Source organism: Panicum virgatum, chromosome 4N (genome assembly GCF_016808335.1).
Source record: "Panicum virgatum strain AP13 chromosome 4N, P.virgatum_v5, whole genome shotgun sequence".
Lineage (NCBI taxonomy): Eukaryota > Viridiplantae > Streptophyta > Magnoliopsida > Poales > Poaceae > Panicum > Panicum virgatum.
In genome coordinates this window covers 49,195,934-49,202,364 of record NC_053148.1, presented here as the reverse complement: position 1 = coordinate 49,202,364, position 6,431 = coordinate 49,195,934, and the positions used below count along the sequence as shown (strand labels likewise).

General features: G+C 49.0%; 1 long non-coding RNA gene across 3 annotated transcripts; it reads right to left on the bottom strand.

The window, feature by feature from the left end:
- Positions 1-1,640: 1,640 nt before the first annotated feature.
- LOC120668786 lies at positions 1,641-5,875 on the bottom strand. 3 transcript variants are annotated; one of them, XR_005672565.1, is made up of 4 exons: positions 5,696-5,875; positions 3,651-4,908; positions 2,336-3,146; positions 1,641-2,223 (listed from the first exon to the last, which is right to left on the bottom strand). It is a non-coding gene; the product is annotated as an uncharacterized LOC120668786 (long non-coding RNA). The 3 variants fall into 3 exon arrangements; XR_005672566.1 differs by lacking the exon at positions 1,641-2,223 and having other exon boundaries at positions 2,257-3,146; positions 3,606-4,908; XR_005672564.1 differs by lacking the exon at positions 1,641-2,223 and having other exon boundaries at positions 2,257-3,146.
- Positions 5,876-6,431: the final 556 nt, after the last annotated feature.

Below are 6,431 nucleotides of genomic sequence, written 5' to 3'. Positions count from 1 at the left end.
CATCCAGCAACGACCACGACAACAGCGGCAAAGCATCCGCTAGAGCTAGAGCGAAGAAGCACGGCCTGGCGGCAAAGCATCCGCCGTAGAAGAGACGAAATCACCAGTGGCGGCAAAGCATCTGCCAAATATGAACCCTGCAACAGCACAATAGAGCAGACCATGGCGAAGAAGGTGATATGAATCACACACAGACACAAGATGTTTCCTCTCCGGACGGCGCGAAGTAGATCCACAGCGAACATCGGCACGTCGACGACGAGGGGAGGCCATGAACGACATCAACCATCCATGGGATGGGAGCCACCACGACGAGCCATGGGGAGACCACACTGGCAATGGGCAATACTTGGGCGCCGGCACCAGCCGCAGAACGGCCAAAAGTGCCCCCGGACGCCCCAGGGTACCAGCAGAGAGGAGGAGCCCCCGGGTGGGCACCAAGGCCACGGGGGGAGCGATGCGACTGCGCAGACGAAGGGAGGGCGGCCCCAGGGGCCACGACCCAAGGAGGAAGCACTCCCACATGCCGGCGGCGAAGGGGAAGGCGAACCCAAGGTGCCTAGGCGCGAGGGGTGCCGCGCCGACCGAGATCCAGCCAAGGGAGACACGGATCCGGCGAAGGAGCCCGCGGATCTGAACCCCGGCGGCCGCCGGCGACCACAAATGGGCGGAGAAGACGACCTCAGTTTTCGGGCTGTGGGAGAGAGCGGGGAGGGAGGAAGGGGACTGGCCGACTTCGGCACAGCCCGCAGGCCGCCGCCGCCACCGCCGCCGGCCGGCGGCGGCCACAGGGAGGCTTACGGCGGGGAGGAGGTGGTGTCGCCGAGTCGCCCCCGTGTCGCCAGGGAGAGGCGACACGGGGGGGTCCAAGGTATGTGCACAATTATTTCTATATACACCTAAATATGCACTATTATCTAGATACTCTCTTCTGGAATATAAGGCATTGAAGGGTTTAAAATTTGTACCCTTATGTAAGGCATCATAGGGTCATTTGGATAAAAAGACATGCTAATCTCCTTAGTTTTGGTGCTAGTTTTGTAAAAAAAATAATTGTGGTGGGTCGGGGAGTAAAAAGAGGCATGCTAGCCTCCTTAGTTTTGGTGCAGTTAGCTGAACAACTGTTTGAAAATTAAGCAATCGATTAACTGAACAGTGCACTAATGAGGGGTACATATGTTGTTTCTCTATATCTATAATCTGTCTGCAAAAACCCAGAGCGCCCTACATTCCAGGACAGATGTAGTACATAGCAACATCTATGCACCTAGAAATACCAAAACGACCTTTAATTTGAAGCAGAGGGAGTAATAAACAACCCCAAAACCTGCAAAACACAGACCAACCAGGAGTATCTTGTATTCCCCTTGAGCAAATCTCAATTGGATGTGTAGTATTACAAACTGCATTTATATGTACTAATAACGATACATGTAGCACATCAAATTGCATCTGATAATTAGTAAAGGCAGGCTAGCAGTGGAGCGTATATACTGTAGTATTTTCCAAGCAGGGGCAAAAACAGAAATAAAAATAAAAACTTTTCTGTCCAGTTGTGCATCGGCCCCATCGATTCCATTTGTAGCAAGCTTGCCTCCAATGGGCCAGCAGATGAACAGGGTAGGCACCGTAGCTTCTTGTGATCACTGAAAGATATGCTAGCGCCAAAAAAAAACGTATAAAATATTTGGTGGCCGTAGGTTGCAGGCTCGCAGTGCATCATCATCCGCCCCCCTACTAATCTACCCTATTACTACTAACACAACAACAAAGCAAACAAGAAACATATTAAAGCTAATCGTGAGTGTGTTCGCGGCAGCAGCGGCAGCAGTGTACTGAGATCCATTCACCCTTTAATGAAGCATTAGCAGCAGCACATGTCTCAAGATCACTAGGCAGTATCTTAAGCCCCTCCTAGCACCCACTAGATGAGACACAAACACCTGCTGTGCTGGGCTAAAAAGGATCATTAGGGGGATGGGCCCCACACCCGCATACTTTTTTCTTCTTCTGCCAAATGGTGGTGATCATGTGATGTTTAGCCGTAGTGCTTGCAGTAGAATATGCCCTAGTTGCATTGCATGCCTCCTCCCCTGCTTGGGCTTGCTGCTCCAGAGAAAAGCATTTCATTGCATACCTCAGCGGCCATCACTGTCACTCCCTTGCTTGGTCCATGTTTGCTTGCTTCTTGAGTACATAGTACAGATGGTGTGGTGCCTGTGCCTGCATGGATGGATGAATTCCATGCTTATATGATTAGGAGAGAATTGTTCATTTGTTTATGAGTTGAAATGAATCGATTATAAATGCTATTATTATTCAGGTATAGTAGTACATGAAGATGTCTGTGCCCTGTCAGAGATATCAGACATGTAGCTGCTTGCCTGCATGCAGGCTGCAGCACAAGCCTAGGCTATGCAGTATGCACACAGCTGGTGTCCTCTTCAGCGTTTGACCAAACCTACGTGTCACTGGGTTCTATCTCCAAGCACTGTTTGTAGCCAAATCTCCTGTTGCAAGACACCTTGACCAAATTATCAGCGTCTCCCACCCTGCACCAGAAATTGACCTTCTCTGCTCTGCATCCGAGCTGGAACACCAGGTGAAGCGCCCATATAATCAGCGCGATCCAATCCAAGCCTCGAGCAAAAGTTTCGAGCGAGTACTCTGCATCAACTCAACTGTAGCGGCTGCGGTTGGGGGAGAGACTTGGGAGCACACCACCCTCTCAGGAGTTGCAGTCCATCTCCTGATGAACAGTGCGGCGCCAACTGCAGACATGTGCCGTGTCCGCCCGGCCGCGCCAGCTCGGGCCACCCGTGTCCCGACTCCACAAGCACCGAGCGAGTCAATCAGCAACAGCCACGGCGCGCATGAATGCGTGATGGAACACCAGGGGGACAAGTTCATGCACACGTGCACACGGCGAGGACGCCCTGTAGCTGCCGGACGGGACCCTCGGGTGGCCGGGACGGCCGTGCGGGCGTGTCCGTCCTTGCTCGCTCGTCCATGCCCCTGGTCTGAACTTTGAACCATACAGTTACAGTCTCTTGAGTTAATTCAGGGAGACAGGTCCTCCATACCCCAATTATTAGTGGTTGATGGAAGGTGATCTTCCCGTGTATCGGACAGTCAGTCGTTTTCATCTGCAAGGAAGTGCCGTCCAGTAAGGAAATTGCGGATAATGAGATGTGTTATCAGAAGAAATGAAAACAGAGCAAGGGAATGAATCCATGAGTACTAGATCAATCTGACAGTAAGGGAACCTGGTGACCAGCTCACCTACTTGTTTGTTTCTTTAGGAAACGAGGGCCACATGCAGTTTTGATCTTGTAAAGCTACTAAGCTGTTAGCATTTAGCAGGAGCACTACGGAGCGGGAAAAAGATTTCAAAAGGAATTGGCCAACTAAGGTTTGATAACAAAATGATGTGCAAACTGAAGTAGTTCATAGAAACACAATAGAACAACAACGCTGGGCAAGTCTGGGTATGTTGGATCCTATTGCCATGTGTGCATAGATAAAAGAGATATTTATATTGGAACATGTGACACTGATACATATTTCAAACAAGCATGATAACACCATGAATTAGTAATATTTACCAGACGCTGCTATTGGGATACACTGTGAATTTTCATGTAGCATACCTGATGGAATTGTTACCAGGACGACCGGGCTTGCCATACCATAATTTCCATGACATACTCCAGTAACTGAATGAGAAAGTAGGGAACCATGTGATGGTATTACACAAGCGATCTGTAAAATCAACATATTATCAGTGATATTGGTAATATAAAGACAATGGCATACTGTGCCTTTCACTAATATTAGGTTTAAAGGTTGGTCCTGACTATCCTAAACAGTTGTTCTGAAAAAGAGGGGGTCACCGAACAAAAACAGTAGTTATTAGCATAATAAATAGAGCATTGCTGAAAACCTGTGATAAGACGCTCGGCTTCAAATGGAAAAAACATGAACAGGTTCATGCAACAAGGTCTACGTTTTCCTTCAAATAGGACAAGGAGCCTGTTCCGAAACAGACTAACATCAAAAGGATTGGTGCCATTAGCTTCTGGTAGACATACATCTTTTTGGGGACGCCGCAATATGTTCAGTATACAGCATTGCAGCATACTTGGTGAATAAAGACCAAGTAATGGTGCTCTAACTTCTTTGGCATATCTTCTAAGAAACGACTGTTCCTTGTGATGGAACCTATTGTTTTGGGGTAAGAGAAATAATCTTCTTTTGGGTTCATAACTAAACATGCCTTTCAAGCTTCATGTACATCTTCAGTTCTTCACCGCATGATGGATAGTTATCATTGATGCCTGCATTTCAGTCTCATGGCATGCATGATGCAGCTTTTCCAATTAAATTATCACTTTTTCAATGAAATCTCCTACTTTCGGCAACTGATTTGCAAGACCACAATAACTGTCTATTCACACCCAACTGAGCACGTCAGGCAAAAGTTTTTGAGTGGTACTTAATATTAACCAAAACAGCTTCAATCTTTTTCTCTTCAGAGGATAGTAGCAAAAAGTTACCTAGCTCGTTTTCCCCCCTTAGGCAGCTATTTAGTTAAATTGTGAAGATTAAACGATGAACGAAACAGAAAGAATAGTATTGTCTTCTACAGATAAGCTGTTATGATAATTAAAAAACTTTTTAAGATCCCTGGCATGCAAAACTACGATTATCAAACTAATATGCCAATTAGTTGCAGTCAACTAAATGGGTCATATCCTAACTGAGATCTTGTATACCAGCTGCCTGATTAGATAGATCCTCAAAAAGCACATGCTGCACATCTTCCTTCTTCCATTAATCCATTCGCCAGTGATCATGCTCCTGGACAGGAATCAGTCTTTTACAGTCTTTCAGATTCAGATTTATGGCCTGCACAAAGTCGGATATGAATGAACATCTCAAGTCACCAAATTGTTGAAGTGTATCCGCTCCTCCAACAATCATCATATCAAACTCTCTTTATGGTAGCAGAATGAATATAATGGACAGTGTAATTCTTGTGAAAATGAGGAAATCTTGCATGTCAAGCTAGAAAAGCAATCATAGTAAATGGCACCGAACGTCGAATCTCAGATAGAAATCTAAACTTTTTTTCAATGAACAATAGAAATCCAAACTGATTATTTAGATATACGAACCGAATTTCTAATTCTGTACATAAGTAATAATGACAACTAATTCGAGAACCAGGCAAAGCTTCATGGTTGCATACATGACATGGCAACCATATCATCCTTGTATTCCACACGACTATCGGAGCATGTGCAAGTTAACAGATTTACAGCAAAGCTGGATTTACCCTATGTAAGCAAAACAAAATTTCCACATTGGACCAGCACCAGCCAAGCAAAGGGTTCCTGCACTGCACAGCATTCATTAATTGGTCTGGCTAACAGAGTGTACGTGTTCAGAGAGACATCCCGGTCCTCAGTCCTCACCAATGGGGGCACGCAGCCATCCATCATCTGATCCCTATTCAGGCATCGCAGTGGGAAGCGTTCGAGCAAATTCAGAATGCACTGCAGATCTATATCTCACGGCACATCTCGCAACAGAGAACACCCACATTGGAAAAGCCTCTCCACTAACTAATCTAATCCCCCGCGATACCGCGTTACCGAGGAAGGCGAGGCAGGAGCAGGCGGAGCGCACTTACCTCGGCTCGGCTGGGCGCCTCCCCCTCCTCGACGAAACCATTTGGAGTCTCCAGTAAATCTGGGTTGCAAGGCTGAAGGCCCCGTGCGTCCTGGCCGTGGCCGGCGCCGGCGATGGGTTTCGGGGAACGAGGGGGCCTGGCAAATTGCAGGGAGCCACCTCACTCCGGACGGCGACTGCACGCGATCTGAGCCATCCATTCCCCCAGTGAACGGACCAGATGGATCGCTACACTAATGCTACAGTGATAAACAGTACCCTATGAACAGTGGTGGCACAGGGTTCCATAGTAGTGAACAGTGACCCCGTCTGCTCTGGCGACCACTTAAGTTGCACACAGCCGCACAGGGACTCGGTCCCCTCCCGAGAACCCCCGAATCTTACAATACCATTTCCGCACCAAAAGAAGGAAGGAGAACGTGGCCACGTCATAAAAAAAAATCATGCCCGTCCATCCGGCGACCAACGGCCGGCTGGCAGCTGGCCGAGCCCATCCTCCCCACGGCCCGCTCCTCGCTGCCGCTGGGCGAGGACACGCCCCGCCGGCTCCTCGCAGCGCAGGCCCGAGGCAGCTGGCCGAGCCCATCCTCCCCACGGCCCGCTCCTCGCCGCCGCTGGGCGAGGCCACGCCCCGCCGGCTCCTCGCAGCGCAGGCCCGAGGCTCCTTGCGCAACGCAGGGCGCCGCGCGCGTCCGCAGCCGGCCCGAGGTCCGGCCGCCTGGTCCCGGCTCCCCGGA